At 36.8% G+C, this 20,420-nt stretch overlaps 1 protein-coding gene across 4 annotated transcripts in view; it reads right to left on the reverse strand.

Annotated features, from left to right (window-relative positions):
- tfeb (transcription factor EB) overlaps positions 1–20,420 on the reverse strand; it is a 44,482-nt gene that overhangs the window by 22,846 nt on the left and 1,216 nt on the right. For 2 of the 4 annotated variants that reach the window (XM_079844603.1, XM_079844601.1), the window contains exon 2: positions 2,901–2,993. The exons of the other annotated variants lie outside the window; for them this stretch is intronic. The gene's annotated coding sequence lies outside the window, so the exon portion shown is untranslated. The remainder of the gene's footprint in view (positions 1–2,900; positions 2,994–20,420) is intronic. 4 annotated transcript variants of the gene reach the window in all.

Here is a 20,420-nt window from a genome sequence, read left to right on the forward strand (position 1 = left end):
TTCTCAAATAGTACAGAACCTCCAGATCCAAAAACAAGCGAAGAACAAGCAGAAAGAATCGATAGAAGCATTGCTTATGCACATGTAATCTAACATCATCATCAAACATTTAACAGCCTATAAATAAGAAATGCCTAACGTTACTGAATAAAATTTAAGAAGAGGTATCGGGCTGTGCAAGCTTTGGCGGTGCGACGTCCAGATGGATGTAGTCTTTGACAAAAACACAATATTCTTTTAGTTCAAAATGTTTTTGTTTCATTTTTAAACTTACCCACATTTAAGAGTTGATAAAAAAAAGAATGCATTAAGTTAAGTTTTTTTTTTTTTTTGAATGCTGGCAGGGAAGGAGTTAAGTGGTCATATGCTGGATTTAACGGATTTCTGGCTTTGCTGGATTTAGTCCAAAAGGCAGGACAACTTAATCTTGACACAGCTGTCACAATACATTAGTATGTTTACTTACAACAACACAGCTGGCTTTTCCTGACAGTTTTAAAATATATTTTATAAAAATTATAAATAATTAAAATATAAGTATATTTTGTCTGGATGCATTTATTTGATAAAAAATACAGTAAAACTGTAATATTATTAAATATTATTACTATTTAAAATAACTGTTTTCTATTTTAACATTTTAAAATGTTATTTATTTCTGTGATGGCAAAGCTGAATTTTCAGCATCATTACTCCAGTCCGCAGTGTCACATGATCCTACAGAAATCATTATAATATGCTGAATTGCATCTGAAAACTGTTGTGCTGCTATATATATATTATATATATATATATACACTCACCTAAAGGATTATTAGGAACGCCTGTTCAATTTCTCATTAATGCAATTATCTAATCAACCAATCACATGGCAGTTGCTTCAATGCATTTAGGGGTGTGGTCCTGGTTAAGACAATCTCCTGAACTCCAAACTGAATGTCAGAATGGGAAAGAAAGGTGATTTAAGCAATTTTGAGTGTGGCATGGTTGTTGGTGTCAGACGGGCCGGTCTGAGTATTTCACAATCTGCTCAGTTACTGGGATTTTCACGCACAAACATTTCTAGGGTTTACAAAGAATGATGTGAAAAGGTAAAAACATCCAGTATGCGGCAGTCCTGTGGGCGAAAATGCCTTGTTGACGCTAGAGGTCAGAGGAGAATGGGCCGACTGATTCAAGCTGATAGAAGAGCAACTTTGACTGAAATAACCACTCGTTACAACCGAGGTATGCAGCAAAGCATTTGTGAAGCCACAACACGCACAACCTTGAGGCGGATGGGCTACAACAGCAGAAGACCCCACCGGGTACCACTCATCTCCACTACAAATAGGAAAAAGAGGCTACAATTTGCACAAGCTCAACAAAATTGGACAGTTGAAGACTGGAAAAATGTTGCCTGGTCTGATGAGTCTCGATTTCTGTTGAGACATTCAGATGGTAGAGTCAGAATTTGGCGTAAACAGAATGAGAACATGGATCCATCATGCCTTGTTACCACTGTGCAGGCTGGTGGTGGTGGTGTAATGGTGTGGGGGATGTTTTCTTGGCACACTTTATGCCCCTTAGTGCCAATTGGGCATCGTTTAAATGCCACGGCCTACCTGTGCATTGTTTCTGACCATGTCCATCCCTTTATGACCACCATGTACCCATCCTCTGATGGCTACTCTCAGCAGGATAATGTACCATGTCACAAAGCTTGAATCATTTCAAATTGGTTTCTTGAACATGAAAATGAGTTCACTGTACTAAAATGGCCCCCACAGTCACCAGATCTCAACCCAATAGAGCATCTTTTGTATGTGGTGGAACGGGAGCTTCGTGCTCTGGATGTGCATCCCACAAATCTCCATCAACTGCAAGAAGCTATCCTATCAATATGGGCCAACATTTCTAAAGAATACTTTCAGCACCTTGTTGAATCAATGCCATGTAGAATTAAGGCAGTTCTGAAGGCGAAAAAGGGTCAAACACAGTATTAGTATGGTGTTCCTAATAATCCTTTAGGTGAGTGTATATATATATATATGGGATTCTTTAATGAATACAACGTTCAAAATTAATATTCTTTAAAAAGATGTAGGCCTATACTTCATCTCAATAACACCTGATGTGAAGTTATGTCTAGTATCTAGGGGGAAAAAATAGTGGAAATACAAAAACGAGGATGACACTCTTACATTCCTGAAATGTCTCTGTTGTACACGTGTATCTTGATAAAATCCGGAGCAATGTTAAGCTCGATTATTAGTGTGTAGTCTAACTTGATTAGATTCTAACTTATGTAACGACTACAATGACCCGTGAGTGACTTCTTTCAAAACGTTCAAAACATACACAAACAACATGACTGCCTCGTTTCTACTGTCTTTGCCATGCGAATTACTGACTGACCTCTTGACTCTGAAGCAGTGGAAAATGTGTTTGTTTATTATTATCATACAATGCTGCTATTGAGAAGTCTGTTTTCAAAAATAAATCATTTAATAATGCAAACGCTGTGGTGTGCAGTCAGAGCCACGTGCAAAGATTTTCATGCACTTGGGAAGGACCACAAATGCTTTCAAATTCTATGTTAGACCAAGTAAGATATGCTCAAATATGCTTTTCACGTTTTATATAAACCCCTTTCATTTGGGTAATTTCATACTGAGGGGGCACTTTATTTACTTAACCCGTGTCACTGATTACTCACTCGTTCAACAGGAAATCATAACCCAATACGACCTAACGCAACTTCCAACTTTGACGGCATTTACTGGAAAATACACAAACGACCCAATGGATTTTCCTAACAGACAGGCCCAGCTGCACTTGGACACACGCTGAATGCTGTATTCTCCACAGCTTTCTGTGCCTTTATTCATTTCTCTCTGTGAGAAATATCTAACAATTACCTCTTTGTGTAGAAAGTTCTGAAAGTGATCTGGGTGTCCTCCACGCGCTGCTCTCTACATGACTGGGTGCCTGCCTATGAGTGGGCTGAAAAACTGGAAGAGAAACACAGAGATGTGTATTAGTGCCCATCCTTTTCCCAGTGAGTAACATGAAGAGGTGTCCGGCTGTGGCTGGATGAATCAATGGTGAGAATACTGCAGATAGCTGCGGCTGTGCTGTTTCTAGCAGTCAAAGTAACAAGGCAACAGGTGCATCGCAGATATATCTATTTATATGCACAGTTGATATCTGGGTCAAACTATGAAACATCTCATTAAACTTCTTTCCAAACTGCGAGAGAGCTCTTATAGACCCAACATCTCCATAAAGTTATTCTGCACAATGAGGTGTAAAACATCAGAACGTTGAGCATCCATGTTAAAGGTGATGATAAAGATATAATAATGTAAGCGCAATCATTACATTCAGTGTGATCCAATGATCTTAGAGCAGATGCCTCCAGAACACTGAGAACAGGAAATGTTTTTGTTCTTAGGGAGAACAGTTGAAGTGATTTTATACTTCTAATATTTAAATGATAATATGTATTGTGGATTTTCCCTGTAAAAATTAAATAAAATAGGGTCTACAGTTGAAACGTAGATCTTAAATAATACTACTAATATTCAAATGCAAATATTCATTGTGAATTGTCCCTGTAAAAATAAAATCAAATGAAATAAAATACAATGAAAAAATGGTAGCTCATAATACTGCTAATATTTATTGTGAATTGTCCCTGTAAAAATAAAATAAAATAGGCGCTAAAGTTGAAAAGTAGCTCTTAAATAATACTGCTAATATTCAAATGCTAATATTTATTGTGAATTGTCTTTGTAAAAATAAAATAAAATGGAGGCTAGAGGTAAAATGTAGCACAGTGTTGACTGCTAAATTTAAAATGCAAAAATGTATCCTGAATACATCCTGAAAAAAACAAATCTATCTATCTAATATTTTGGCTAATTATATTATGCTTTTTTTTATGCTCTGGTTTTTAATGTTATTATGTTATGTCCTATTGTGTGTGCAAATAGCATTGAGCATCGTTCTCCAAAGTGCACTCTCAGCTCGGTTAAACAAATTTTACTATATTTAAACCTAATTGCAGATTTGTACCTCAAAATCAGCGCAGAAAATGCCAAAAAGTCCAGTGATTCCATCCAGACCTGCTTATGAGTCTCTGCCAGTGATCTCACAATACTACGACCAGCATAATAAAAGCTAGTACAAGTCAAAATGACCTATAAACTGCTTTAAATAGCTCCAGCAAGTATATCTCCATGAAGTGTGAGACTTCCAATAAAACACATTTCCCAACCATTGAGATGACTTTCACTAAATATGTGTCCATTAATATTCAAGCCCGCTATGGGTTGTTGATATCAAATTATACACTCAGCTCAGTAATGATTCACTCTCTGTACCTTAAATGCAGTTGTAGACAGGCAGTGCAAATGAAAAAGGCCGGTCAATGATTATCCCGTCCTATTCGTCACAGATACACAATCCCCATGTAAGTCCAAACCCAAGTGGCGTCCTAACAGAATACAGAGCCTTCATGTTGAAGCATGGCTCTTATATTAGAGACTGTGCTGGCTGACAGCGCCGCCACTCGTGACCAATTGCCACAGAGAAAGAGAGATGGAGAGCGATCAACAGTCACAGGGAAATCCTTAGTCATGAAGTCTTACAGTACAGTGTCCACAACTTCTCTTCTTCTCTCTATTACCTCCTCCAGTTCCCCTAAATGACCCAAACCCTGTGAGTTTCTGTGAGAGGAACAAGGACACTTTATTGTCCCTCATCCCTTTCCTCGAGTCCTCTTCCGTCTTCTCTGACTGCGCTGCTGAATGTAATGAGCCTGGAGGAGTGTGGTGAATCACAGGTTAGGCTGGGTCAGCAAAACACTCATGTGGACATGCGTGCAAACACAATTCACACGACTACATCTGGATTACTGGGAGTTATTAGGGAAGTTACTCAATCAAAATATATATATTTATAACCGCTGCGCGTTGTTGTCCCTCAAGGTCTTACCTTCACCGCAAGTTCAAGCACGCAGATACACGTCAGATGAATGTCTACTAGAGGTGTAACAGTACAAAAAACTGACGGTTCGGTAAGTACCTCGGTTTTGAAGTCACGGTTCGGTACAGCGTTTACAAAATTGCTTTTTATTAAACAGTGGTTTTCTAAAAAATTGTGTCTGTCCTTAAACAAATTCAATTATAACTAAAAGTTTCTTAAAATAATGCTGTAAACTATAAAGGGAGCCTTTACTTGGACATTACTATAATATTAAAGGTTAACAACAGAGTCCAAACTATTAGCCTAAATTCAGTTGCTATTTAGGCAGTTTTTGCATTAACTTCTAAATCTAATTATAAAATTATGGTTTTTCTCCAATTCATTGTTGAAATATAATCATTTATACACAGTGTCTGTCATTTTCAAGACAGATTTATTTAAACATACATGAAATAATCAAGACATCACTAACATGTTCAGTAGAATATAATGAACATATAGGCTAATATAGTGCATATATTTAGTGAAAGAGTTGATTTAGTGGATTAACAGCTGTGGACACTGAATGACTTGCCTGAGGTAACTGTAATGCTGTGTGACATTGTTTACACGCTGTTTTATTGACATCTTTCCGCGGCTGAAACACTGATTGAGCGATTACATGACATATGATACGTTTCAGTTGTAATGTATCCTCAACATACCTTAAGATATTAATTCATGTTTATTCTTTAGGAAGAGATGATCGCATTCACACGCGCATTGAACTGACGCACCTATACTGTGATCCATCACGTCATATTAAAGACAGAATACTTAAGATGTTCGTGTGGGAACTTGGATTGAAGTATGTTCGGCACTTAAAACGAGCCGACTGTTAACTGTTCATTTTAAAGATTGCATTCGGAACCGTTCGGTACACACATGCACCGTACCAAAAGTCCTGTACAGAAACGGTTTGGTACGAATATGTGTACCGCCACACCCCTAATGTCTACTAATTCATTCGGCAGAGGTTTTAATCCTTTAATCCTAAAGTAACATTTTTTTTAATAATAACTATTAGTATATGATGATGCTCTAATATGGTCTTCAAGTCTCACATGATGATGATGATGATTATGATTAACCCTTCACATACACGATCATTCACAATTCAGAATTTTTTTTTTATGTTTTGAAAGTTTCTTATGTTATAAAGTTGCATTCACTTGATGAAAAATACAATAAAAACAGTAATATTGTGAAATATTAATACAATTTAACAACAGTTCCTTTTTATCTATATCTGTCATTTATTCCTGTGATAGCAAAAGCTGTACATTTTCATACACATTTTCCTGTGAAATTTTAGGTGGTCAAGAAACATTTATTATTAACAATGTTGAAAGCAGTTTAATATGCTGTTTAATATTTTTGTGGAAACCATGATACATTTTTTTCAGGATTCTTTGATGAATATAAAGTTCAACAGAACAGCATTTTTTTAAATAGAAATCTTTTGTAATGTTATAAATGTCTTCATTGCCACTTTTAATCAATTGAATGCATCTTTTGCTGAATAAAAAAAATAATTTCTATTTTACTTTTTTAAATGCCCCCAAAATTTTGAATGGTAATGTACAAGATGTAGCATTTTTAAGATATAGAAGCATCATACAAAAAAGTAACTTTGATCATTAAATTTAATTATTTTTTAAGTAAAACAGAGTTTGTCTAAAATGCAGAAATCCCCATTCACATGTCAAAATTCAGTGAGGCCAATTGAGTCACACTTCATAAAGATCATTTGCTTCCTCATGTCTGTCAGCACCCATTTTCTTGTGGTATACACAAGGAGTTAAAATATATTATCAAAGCTGCTCTTTTCTATGCAATGCAAAATCATTGGCTATTAAAGGGATAGTTCACTTACAAAATGATATCATTTACTCACCCACATCCCGTTATTCCAAACCTGCATGACTTTCTTTATTCTTTGAAGACAATACAAGTTCTTTCGCCGTGCAATTGAAGTAAATGGGGTTCAATGTTGTCAAGTATCTTCTTTTGTGTACTGCATAAGAAAGAGAGCCATATAGGTTTGCAGTGACAGGGGTGAGTAATATTCATGGCAAAAATATGAACCTTGAATGTCGCTTTTGGATACTGATTCTGCTTAATGCTAAATTGCAAATGCTTTGATTTTTACCTCTTGGGGTTTAAAGTCAATGTAATGGAAGGGGAATTGCTGGAAAGCAGAAAAACATGATACAGTGAGAGCTTTTCTAATATGTAAGATCAAACCAAAGAAATTAAGAAATTTTACATAAAACTGGCGCTTTCAGAATAAAAATAACAGCTGAGACACTGTCTCCCCCTAGTGGTCATAAAAATAGACATAAATAATTATATAAGTTGTTTATATTATGTCAAATGTTCCATTAAGTGCCCTTGGTAAAGGCCAGATGTGCATTTTAAGGAATGACACAGTAAATTGATGGCCCACTGAGTGCAAATCACAAACTCAGCATGTACAAGTTGACATACAGAGGACTATCAACCATTACCACCAAAGTAATGCATCACAATCAGACAAAAAGACTGATGGAAGGGTGAGTTAAGAGGAAGCGAGATGTTGGTTACAAGAAATGAGTATTGCATTATGCCTGAATAATTCCCTCCTCTGCTTTAGATCATGTGCACATAAAAAATAGATTTCTGCATTATGGGGTTCTCTGGCATTTCGAATGACATTAGAGGATCAAACTTACTGACATATTAAAACTAATAGTTAAAGGTCTCAAATTTTATGAATAGCTTGATTGCCAGTATACCACTGGTCCTTTATAGAATTTTTTTTTTTTTTTTTTTTTTACTAAAAGCTGCATACATTTTACACTTTTAATCAGCAAGGATACATAAAAGCTATCCATCAAAGAATCTTGAAAAAATGTATCATGGCTTCTACAAAACTATTAAGCAGCACAACTGATATATTTTTTCTGCATCAAATCAGCATATTAGAATGATTTCTGAAGGATCATGTGACACTGAAGACTGAAGTAATGGCAGATGAAATTTTAGTTTTGTCATTAGAGGAATGCATTTAAAAATGGTAAAATGCATGATTTAGCTATTTATTTACCTGCCTAACACAGGGGGAACCAAATAAAATAAATAATAAATGAGAGGATTTGGTATTTTCACTGCTGCACTACCCACAGTACAAAACCAACATTTGAGAACCACTGTTACAGTATATACCATATTAATGACACATTATTCCAGTCTGCCTGCAATTACCGCAAAAAAATCATTCTAAAACATACAAAACAAAGAACTGTAATTGTATGTGTGCATTACTTTCTATAAAAGTTAATCGCGCGTTTTAGGGTGCACAATGAATTACATGCAAAGAAGTTTGGTTTAGCATGGCCATAAACCAAAGTTACCAAAATAACAATGAGACAGCAGATTGTCTGTGGGCATTTATGGAGGTTTTCAGATTCTGTTTTGATGCCAAACTAATGTGAATGTGAAACTGGCCATCACAGCTCAGCAATAGGCCTGGGCTACACTGGGCTAACCCAAGACCATTTTTAATAATTTTCACACAAAAATAAACGTTTTCAATCGCATCTGCTCCTGCTTTTTTGTGATCACACAGCTACTTTAAACAGCTCCATAAGGGCTCCATAAGTGCACATTTAAAAAAAATATTGATAAATTATCACATTTCTTTAGAGAGAATGATCATTTGTTTTAATTTTATGTTAAATTATGCATTCTGAGAAGCTTTGCGCACTCTCTCCCATCTCACTATACTGTTACCAGTCACATAATTGGCTACTGGGGCAAAAATGTCATCAAATAAAAAAAAATTATACCCAACCCCAATATATTGTGGCAAAAACACCCCTAATATATGGTGGCAAAAACACCCCTGTAATGAGTTCCCGTTTTTAAAAAAATATTTTTTATATTTAATATACACAAGCAGTACTATTTTCCTGAACATCATGATCACAAACGTGACACTGACTTTATACAACAGTTCAATAAGCAAGTTATTGAGTAACTTTAATATTAGACAATACACAATACTTGTTGTTTGTCAAAAAGTCAAAGAAAGTAGTTCTAAACAAAGCCACAGCAGAAAAACTGTTTCATTCTTGAATGAATCAGCCTATTTGAACGAATCAGTTGAGTAAATGATTCAATGACCCATTCGTAAACACATGGGCTGCGTTCGAAAATGCACACTCTCTTGAGTAAAGAACCTTTTTTTTTTAGAGTGTACTTATTTTAAATAAGTAATTACTACACAACCGCTAAAAAAGTATGTTCTATATAGTATGAATGTGTGTAGTATGAATGTAATCCGGACACACTACCATGTTAAATGCCATGTTATCATTATCATCTGACCTACCAGCGTCAGTTACGTCACTTCACTGCCATTCATAAATCCTCTCCCGTGGCCTCATGAGATAGTAAAGTGTTCATGGTATGCACACTCAGAATCTTGCCGGAAGAAGTAGGTCATACGGGAACTTTTTGCCTACTTTCTATGAGTACTTGTGAATTCGGAATTACTTCTTTTGTCACATACTGTTTTCGCCTACTATAGGGAAGTATGCGATTTCGGATGCTGCAATTATTTAGTAAGAGTAGTATGCAAGTCTGCTGTTCCGAATCCGAATGCTGTCAGTCATTTGCTTCATTCCTGAATGAATCAGCATTTTTAAAGAATCGTTTCAATGAATGATTCAATTCAGTGACTTGCTGCCACCTACCTAATGTTTTAAATTCATATTGAAAAGTATAATTAATAATTTCATATTTCTGCATTTTTAAATAATTAACTCTAACTTTAATCTCATATTATTTATACAATTGTAATTGCACTGTAAATGTATTTATGCCCTCTGAGCTGCATTACAATGTCTGTATAAATACACCTCCTGTACTCCTGTAGCTGGATGACGCCAAGTTTGAGCGCACAATCTTGGGACATGTGGTCTTCTCTTCACAGCCAGTGGAAAAGAATCGGGATAGGATTCGGGCAGAAATCATGTTCATGGATGTGATTATTAACGTTACTGTAGTATGAAGCAGAAGCAGGAGCGATTGCTAATAAGAAGAACGCAACACAAGTCTCTCGAGCAGCGGGACCTTTATTATGGCATAGTCGCCATTTCCGCTTTTCTGACCATGAGTATGAGGTAACGCAGCTCTGTTTATCATATTAGATACATCGGAGTGTGTTGAAAATTATGTTATGACGTTACTCTGTGCGTTCACTTGGCGGCTGCTATGACACTTGTTACACATTGTAGTAAGAGTAAAGCGTTTCTGCAAAATAAAACCGGAAACCGAGGGTAACGCAGATATGACGCAATTGACAGGCGACTCCCTCACACGTCCCGGTTCCTTGGTTAAAATAGCAATTTTCTCACGATTCACAAATAGTTGGAAACATTTGGGATATTGTAAGTACTCAACTGAACAAAATATATAACACTGGCCTAGTGGTTTTTGGATATTTTACTGAAAATGTTTTACATAGTGCACCTTTAGTGCACCTTTTCAACTAAACATCGAAATAAATCTAATTAATAAATTAAATTAACCATTTAAACTAAATTACTGATCGAATTATTGATCTAAAGCCCACACTGTCACTGTATGATAATTGAAATGAACTGATGACATCAGCGTTTTTTCCAGAATGGCTATACAGCTGAATAAAATTATGCTGCATTATTTTCCTGTTTAACACTGTAAAGCTGCTTTGAAACAATCTACATTGTTAAAAGCGCTATATAAATAAAGTTGACTTGACTTTAAAGCATAGGCCAAGTTTACTTGTTGTACTCTATAATGATGTTGTTCTAGTTGGTCATTTGTAGAGAGACCGAACTGTGACTCAAGCCCAGGGACCAAGTCCTGCCCTGCTCAGCAATGGTACAAACCTTTGATTATAATGAACTAAAACAAGCAGTTTGTTTTCAAATGCATTTCATTATTCTACATTTGATTCTTAACATTAAAATAATATACATCCATCAACTTTAAGCTCCACTGTGGGCTTTCTGTGATCAATTCGAAGCTCTGTTTTTTTCTATGGCTTTGTTTGGAAGATGTATTATGGGTAATAAAAGGCCGGACACCATGCATTTCCATTCAGGGGCTGTGACCTCTGCAGAATACTCAAACCACCGGTGAACTTTCCTCTAAAAAGAACCTCGCTGGGGGGCTTTTTAAATTATAAACACCGACAGAAAGAGTTGCGCAGATGCAAACTGTAGCAAAAGCGGTTTAAATGGCTTGTTGACATTCAACATGCGAAACAAGACCAGCCTTGTGCGCACACACTGAGGCGGTTTAATAAACTAAATACAGACAACAATGTATTTACTTACAGTAGTATTTGGGCCATAGAAGGAGCGCCAGAAACAAATCTGCATTTCATTGGTCCGAACAGCTGCGGGCCTGTTGCAATGCTCCAGCTCCTGTGTAGGAGGCCGTGTTTATGATCAAGGAACTGTTGTGTTCCTGACAATAGCCTATGGAAAGGAGGATATTTCTAGACCCTCACTATGTCTAAACCAGCTGGTCTGGCATTTCTATTATTTTCCCTCAGTTTTTCTGATCAGGAGGAAACTAAAAAGAAACCCATGAATTTTGCAATGATATTAAAATATGTCCCAAAGATCCCAAAGTTACATATTCACAGCCTGCTTGTGGAGTGTTTTTGTAATAACGTAGATGTTATTTTAGCCAGACTGTATAGGGGAAAAACTAGTTCATATGATATAACCTTTTGTAGGTCTTCAACCAGTTTAGACAAAAAAAAAAAAAAATTCCCAATATTTTACTTTACCGGAATGATCTGAAACTATATGAACAACAAACAAACAAAAAGATCATTAAAAAAAGAAACACTTTTGATACAGACCAATTTTATTGGGAACAATCTACAAATCAGCCACGGTGAAGTAGTTTTGATAGTTTCAATAATATTTAGATGGCATTATACATTATAGCACATTCATTTAAAAAAAAAAAATTAAAATAGTACTCTCATTGACTCCAAGTGAGGAATACCAGAGGGTTAATTTGTTGGTGAGGGCTTAAACAAGAATGCTTGGGGATCAGCCATCGGGCTCTTTAGGAGATATGTTGAGCGATTAGGAGCGTTGGTAGCGGCAGAACACTGTTTGCGATTGTCAATGTTGCTTATTCTGCATTACAACGCACGATCCACCTCCCCCACTCAAAACTAGCAGCATTTACTTGACAGTATGCAACTATGCCCGCCTTTGGCCTATCTGGCATGTGTGTGGAGAGAGAAAGGTTGAGAAAGAGAGACGGGATGCTTTGGGACCTGAGTCAGAGGGTAAAGAAAGCAACCATGTCCATGTTTAGCTGTGTGAGATTTACAGGCCAGGGTGAAGCTGACATAAACATTGTGCACGCTAGTAGAACAATAATGGGATGAGAACAAACAAATGTAAATTCTTTTGTTATTATTACACAATAGTGGTAACTCCGTGCCAGCGGAAGACAACTGTAAACAGATGATGCCAATTTGACTAAACAGCACTAGGTCTGGTCATCATTACACCTTATTCTGGTTAAGCCCAAACACAGTTTTGTTTATGTAAATCAGATTGGAACTGGAGGTTACCCAACACTTCCCATGTTTGTACGCAATATGCATCAGACAGTCAGTAAACGGGCCTTGCCATATGAGACTAGACCAGTGATTCCAAACTGTTTTGATTTCAAGTCCCCCATTGTCAAAGGCCTCCTATTTCTGGAACTACTGTAATGACAAAGCTGCTAATCAAAAAAAAAAAAAAAAAAATTATTTAAATTTAAATAAAATACATTTAAATGACAGATACTGTCAATATATTAAAAAAAATAAAAATAATTATCGCTTATGTATGCTACATTTTTAATCAAATATGGATTATTAAAATAAGCATATTCCATAATATTCCACGGGCCAGTTGCATAAACAGCCATTATGTTAAGACTGTCTCTTAAGATCTAGTCTGACCAACTAGCAGTTAGTTAGGGGTATGGAAGGGGTAGTCTTGCTTTTCGGTACCAAATTAGACCAATCTATGTTTTACGTAACAGTCTTAAAAGAAGGAAAAAAATCTGGTTCTTAAAAAAACCCTCATTCAAATTAAGTTTAATAAAAGAGGTTGAATAAAAATACTTGGACCCCTGGCTGAGAACCATCTTCTGCCAAGTTTTGCATAATAATATACTGAAATTGCAACTGACCTTTTTGGTTTGAAAGCTTGAACTAACATGTGTAAGTAAATGTGTCATGTAAATGTATCATGCACCTTCTTTAATAACCATTATCATCTTAAAGAGTTTGAACTTTAAATTAAACCATGTACTGATACTGCTACAGATCTCTGTTGTTTCTGCTCAGAGCTCTATATATATGGGACACTTAAATTTCATCTCATAAAAAAGGCTTTTTGTTTTTTAGAAATAACTGTGTGCATTTTCATATAGGGATAGGAAACTGACTGGACAAACGGTAAAGCAACAACAACAAGAGATCATTGGTCTGATATGTAAAGACATTATAGAAACTTAAAATACATTTGTATTGCTCTTGTAACTGTCCCAGAGCCAGGGGTACAGGGTCAGGGTGGCCTGGCCCTAACATCATTCTGCACTGCGCCTTCAGGCCTTCACTTTTCATCTGTACACCACATTACTGTTCCCATGCTCCCCATGTAACTACCTTTGATTTGTATCTAGAATATCTAACTACGATACTCTCCAAGCAGTGATCATTGCATTGCATAGCATTGATCACATTATCTTCACTCTCTGCTATTGCATACAGTAAGGATGAGGCTGAAGTTAAACAGGATATTACGCTCCTGTATACATAAGAACAGGACCGCCTGGTCTGGTTTCAGGTTATATTGCACACCAACAGCTGTCTGAAGTCATGAATTTGAGAACAGAACTATTATGCAATGTATACATTATTTGTTGCAAATTACATGATGAGGTCCTTTTGAGAATTGTGTTCAATAGTTGGTTTATAACATTACAGCTAGAGGTTTAAAAGGGATAGTTCACTTAAAAATGTACATTGTTTCGTGCCGTTCCAAACCTTTTTATTCCTGTCAAACACAAAAGATGTTTTTGTCTATACAATGAAAGTCATTGGGGTCCAAAACAACAGTGGACCCAATTGACTTTTTATTGTATGGACAAAAGAAAAATATCAAAATTTCATTTTTTGTTTGACTGAAAAAAAAGAAAGAAAAAAAAGTCAAAGTAAGGGGCATGTTTCCCAAACAACCATGTTCCAATGAACATTCGCAATCAGCATCGCAAACTCTCGACCTGTGGTTAGAAGCATAGTTTCTTGTTAAATGACGTGTGGACTTAAATAGATCCTACTCTTAAGCACAATAAGCAAGCTAACATTCAGTATATGCTATATCCTTCATTCGATTTAAATATGCATACATTTTAAGCTATATATTTTAGTCAACAATCAGCACCATTTTTAAAGAGTGGGCAACAAGTGCGTAAAATGCGCAAGGGAACTAAAATAAATCAAATAAAGCTAAATGACATGGCACATAATGAATACACACAAAAAAATTTGTTCTTCAGTGGTTCTTCGGGGTGGTTGAGGTGCTATATAGCACCACTACCATATAAAGAACCTGTTAAGCCCAGTGTGGTTCTTTTAGCCGTTCTTCAGTGGTTCTTTGGGGTGGTTAAGGTGCTATAGCACCACTGCCATATAAAGAATCCATTAGCCACTGTATAATTCTTTAAAGTTTAAAACAACATTAAAATACAGTGTATTTCCTGGAGATAACGTGGTTCTTAACATTTTACCCCCAAGGAAATATTCCAGGGCCCCCACACAAGACTTTTTGACCTCAGAAAAGCATACAAGTGATTCAAAACAGCTTTTGCCATTGTAGTTAATTCCCATTCATATCAAACATATGAGAGTGAGTAACAGATCTGAAATCTGAGGAGGAGAATTGGGTGGTTCTATGGTTCTACGTGGTGCTGTATAGCATCTTTAAAGATAGCGGCTATATAGCACACAGTGGTTCCCCTATGATTACAAGCCAATTAACCATTTTTTAGAGTATACTTCACTGTTTTTGTTGCATGTTTGTTACAGCAGCATGTCAGAGATCTCGAAAAGATGAATTAGCAGAAGTTATTACTCCTTCACCAGTAATAACGTCATTAAGTGTGATAAAGTGTGATGTCATTAAGACAGTCCAATATTGGTGAACCAATGTGATATAAATCACAGAGGTATGATCATGTTATTACAGTTTCAGGAAACAGTCCTGACTAGAGTTTGTCCAATGATGCATCGTACTACACTCACCTAAAGGATTATTAGGAACACCTGTTCAATTTCTCATTAATGCAATTATCTAATCATCCAATCACATGGCAGTTGCTTCAATGCATTAAGGGGTGTGTTCCTGGTCAAGACAATCTCCTGAACTCCAAACTGAATGTCAGAATGGGAAAGAAAGGTGATTTAAGCAATTTTGAGCGTGGCATGGTTGTTGGTGCCAGACGGGCCGGTCTGAGTATTTCACAATCTGCTCAGTTACTGGGATTTTCACGCACAACCATTTCTAGGGTTTACAAAGAATGTTGTGAAAAGGGAAAAACATCCAGTATGCGGCAGTCCTGTGGGCGAAACTTTTCAGCACCTTGTTGAATCAATGCCACGTAGAATTAAGGCAGTTCTGAAGTCGAAAGGGGGTCAAACACAGTATTAGTATGCTGTTCCTAATAATCCTTTAGGTGAGTGTATAGTTAACCAATGAGTTATATCTTTGCACACACTCCAGGTTTGGAACAACATGAGGGTGAGTAGATGACACAATGTTCATTTTTGGGTGACCTAAGACCACTACTAAATAACTGCATTCTAAACAGCTTCTTTATGGAAAATGTGTATAATTTTGCATTGTCATGTTATTGAAAACTGGCCAAAGTAGACACCACCAGAATGAGCATCAGATGTTACAGATCTCTGCCTACACAGAGTTTATTGCCGAACCAAAAGTTTTGCTAGCCTATTGGTCGGCTCTGCGAATTAATGTGTCAAAGTTTGCAAACACTTGAATCCAATATGAACTTGCCACTGGAAGTCCATCGGGCTGAGGGAACGCTATTCCAGAGGGGGAGCAAATGTTCAAATTTTGATTAAAGATTACAAAGACACTATTTTTGTCTGCGGATTAACTTGCAGTGATTCATAATTCAACACAAGACTAGTAATGTGAGCTAACAAAGTACAGCAAACAGGGACCATTTTGATTCCATGCAGAATTTTAGGCTAAGAGTCATCGCAAAAGACAAGAAAACATGACCAGGTCACGCTAAGCTGACCAAGACTGCAGACTTTTCATAACCAAAGAAATCCTTTACAATTCCTGAAAATGTTCTCAGACAGCAAAACCATGGCCAAAATCTGTGCACCAGGCTTTAGAAACAAAACAGAGAGCTGTATTGTCCATCGTGCATTCTGCTTTCTCAGTCAGTAATGCCTCTGTCATTGTTAAGAACAGCTGTTGCATTAAATGGCCCACTGCTCTTTCTCTCTCTCCACGCTCCATCAGCTTCAAGTATCGCCTCAGAGTAGCATTGTGAAAACAAGCAGAGAGGAACAAAATTTGGTTTCACATTTACAGGAAAGGGTTACATCTACAAAGCAGGCTTTTGGCACATGATTTGGTGCAAGAGTTGGCTAAAAAAAGGCACATCTTGACCTTTTAGTTTTTAAAGTGCTGGCCTGAACAGAGCGCTAGTTGTTCAACCAAACAATACTGAATTAGAATTCAATCAAATTATAGACTACAACAGTCGTTCAATTTAATTTTCCTTTTGACTGTTACATCACAGCCTAAACATGAAAAGGGTAAGGAATTTAAAGGGGCCATGAATCGAGAAATCAACTTTCCCTTGAGCTTTTGATATATAAAAGGTCATAGTAATATAAAAATATCCTGTAATTTTCAGAGCTGAAAACGTCCTTGTTAGTCAAAGAAAAGCTTTTACTGACACCAGGCCCAGCAAACGATCGATCTCAGAATATGCCACACCTTGACGTCATCCTGTTGTGAAACACTGCCTCAAAAGAAAAAGAACAACACCTAATTCATTAGCCCCGCCCACCGACTCGTGCCACTGACATGACATAGGCCTACATGGAGCTAAACCGCTTTGAATTTCTAAGCAGTAAACATACCGCATATGCATCATTCGGATTCCAATATTATGAATGCATGGATGAACTTTATTTTTAATGAATCCAGGGGCCTGTACCATGATGGTAGTTTAACAAACATACCCCCGGTTTCACAGACAATGCTTAAACTAATCCTAGACTAAAATGCATGTTTGAGCTGTTTTAACTGAAAGAATCTTGCACTGACAAATCTTAAAATATGTCAGTGGCATTGTTTTGTCTCAAGATGCGCACCAGTAATGTTTTTTTCTTGGGCACGTTTATAAAAGTTACTTAAATGTCCTAATTGAACTAAGGCCTAATCCTGGCTTAGTCTAAGCCCTGTCTGTGAAACCGGGCCTCAGGGTTACAGGATTAGTTTTGAGTTGACAAAACCAAACCAATCTATTCAGGCTTTGTTGGTCCCATGATGCTCATTATCAGCTTTCTCTGTCAACTCAGGCTTTGATCCGGAGTTTAGGAGTTTAGCTGTGACATCAGTAGTGAACAGCCAATCACACGCTGTGGATCAGTAAAACTGAGATTCATTTCTCTCTTCTGCAGAATATTACATGATTGAAAAATATTAAGAATTTAAACAAATAGACAGGAAGAAAAGAGCTGTCTATGAAAGAGGATAACTTAAAGAAATATCTTATACGTTAATGCAAGTAAAAGTTATGAAGTTAGTTTAGTTGATATATAGAGAGAATTGAACATTTAAGATCACATGTAGTCATTTTTATAGCTTTATTTATTGATTTTAAAGCTTATTTGTATGACCTTTATATAGGCTATTAATATTAATTTTAACTAAGTGCCTATTAATGATTGATTAACTAAAATATATAAGGGTATAATTATATAAATGATATCTAAATCATTCAAGTATTATTATTATAAATAAGCATTGTTAAAAGCCAGACGCTTTAGTCTTTAAAAACCATTTGCTATAGTTACCTTTAATTTGGAGTAGAAAAAGGGGGAGTGACTTTATTGCATCAGATATGTGTCACTTTGCTCACAGCTGATTGGTCCAATTTCAGTATGAGATCTCTTATCCAGAACATAACCTGCCCTGGAGCAGGTTAGCCGTGGAGAGTAAGTTACTATGGAGATGAACACGGCTAAAAGCCAAACCACTTTAATGGTACCTAAAACCCAGGATTGGCACAAACTAAGCTTAAACATATCTAGCTAGTCAGCTAAACCGGCTTCATGGTATAGGCCCCAGCTCACTCTGTTCCTTCATTTAACCACGGATTCGTTTGTAAACAAGAGACTTGATTTGCAGACAGGATGAGATTACATGAATGAATGAAGCAACACACTAATGTGAGTAAAACATTTTTTTTTTATATGTGATAGGATTGCATTGTTACAGATAGTATTGATTATGTGTACATGTCTAACTGAACATACCTTAGCACACTGCCAAAGGCTGAAGAATCCTTTATTTGTGGTGTTGTGGTTCATTGCGATTCGTGATCAGACTCTGACATGTTTATGGGCCAGTGCTCGCAAAGCCCAACGCCCCGGGGCTATGTGTTTTCCAGACGGGCTACCATAACGTATCTTAACGCATCTTAAATAGTGAAATAACATTCCTTTCTTGATGTGCGTTATTCACTCTCTTGACTTGATATTTGAAGGGTGCGCGGGCGTGTGTGTGTGTGTGTATGGTTTACGGTTATATTCATCGATCAGGCGGGTCAAGTAACGTTAATAAAAAAAAATAACATTCCAATCAATCGTGGGTGGATGAGAGATGAATCATTGTATTTGTTTGATAAAGACATTTTACGAGCCCTGTGGGCGATTCATTCCGTTTGCCGTTTCCCAACACGCTTTCAAAACAATTCCCACATGTACTGACAGGGGAGCTGAAGCTCATTAAATATGCAAATCTTATCCAATCCTAGCCGTGGGCGTTTACTTCCAAGTCTTCAGTGTGGCACGCCCATAAAAACTGAGCGTTTTTTGAGAGAGCCTCAAAACCAGGGCAGAAAATAGCCTATTACTTATTCATTATGATGTTTTTGAATGTAAAAACCACACGCAAACGTCATAAGTTGACCTCAGACTACAGTATACATTTTTTTAAAAAGCCAGTTCATGACCCCTTTAATCATTGTTCATTTGTGTACACCAACATATTGTTCCACTAAAGTACCTTCAGTAGCAGCTCATTTTAAGTCCAGACGACGGGGTCATGTCTAGAATTAACACAAGTGTAGTTTATGTTCAACTAAAATGCTTGACTCAAAAGCAGCGTAATGGAAACAAAGCAACAGCAAGCCAACCCAAATACCCAAATGCGCAGTAACAAATGTGTTTACCGTTGTCCTCGCTGCTGGGTGTTTTGTTTGTGTGTCCACGGGTGTGTGGGAGAGGTGAGTGTTCAGGAGTTACCTTTCATCAGCCATACTGTCTTCCTCTCTGTGTATATCTGATCAAGTCACTCAGTTGCATCAAAACAGACACATAACTCCCGCCTAATGCACTGACTTTGTTTGGATGACACGTCAAACGTGTGTCGGCGCGTGTGATGGACAAGGCTGTGGTGCCACACCTGCGACAAGACTATGTGTTTATCTCTCACCATCAGAGAGGATAGATAAAGCCTTCAGCTTTCTGCTGCTGTCTGATATGACCTGCGGGTGAACTTGATTTTCTGGCATGTCAGAAAATTTATCCTATGGATGATTCAGCTGAACTACAAGAAGCAGCGGAGGGAACGTTTGGACAGGCCCATTCAATTTAATGAGAAACACAAGAGCCAGAGGAAGAAATTTCCACTTGTGTGAAAGTCGACAGGATCAAAAAAGTTAAGTTAAACGCAACCATCCTGCCAGGTCTAATTCTCACAACACAAGTAGGCTATTTTTTGGTGACAAAAGGCTTTTGTAAAGATGTATTTTCAATATTGCATCAGCTGAATGAAAAAAAAAATAAATAAATCAATATTTCCTCACTTTTTTTCAAATTACTTTTCCTTGGTGAAGGTTTGTGTACTAACTACACAATAATAAACAAACAATGGACTAACTTGATACTATCAGTTTCACTGAGGCAAAAACCTTCATACATTGGTCACGTTTTATCTCGACTAAATCTAAATACTGGATTATACTGTAGCTATGTACAGTTTTTGTGTGGGTTATCGGATACTTGAATAAACTGAACC

This window comes from Gobio gobio (genome assembly GCF_949357685.1).
Source record: "Gobio gobio genome assembly, chromosome: 19".
Classification (NCBI taxonomy): domain Eukaryota; kingdom Metazoa; phylum Chordata; class Actinopteri; order Cypriniformes; family Gobionidae; genus Gobio; species Gobio gobio.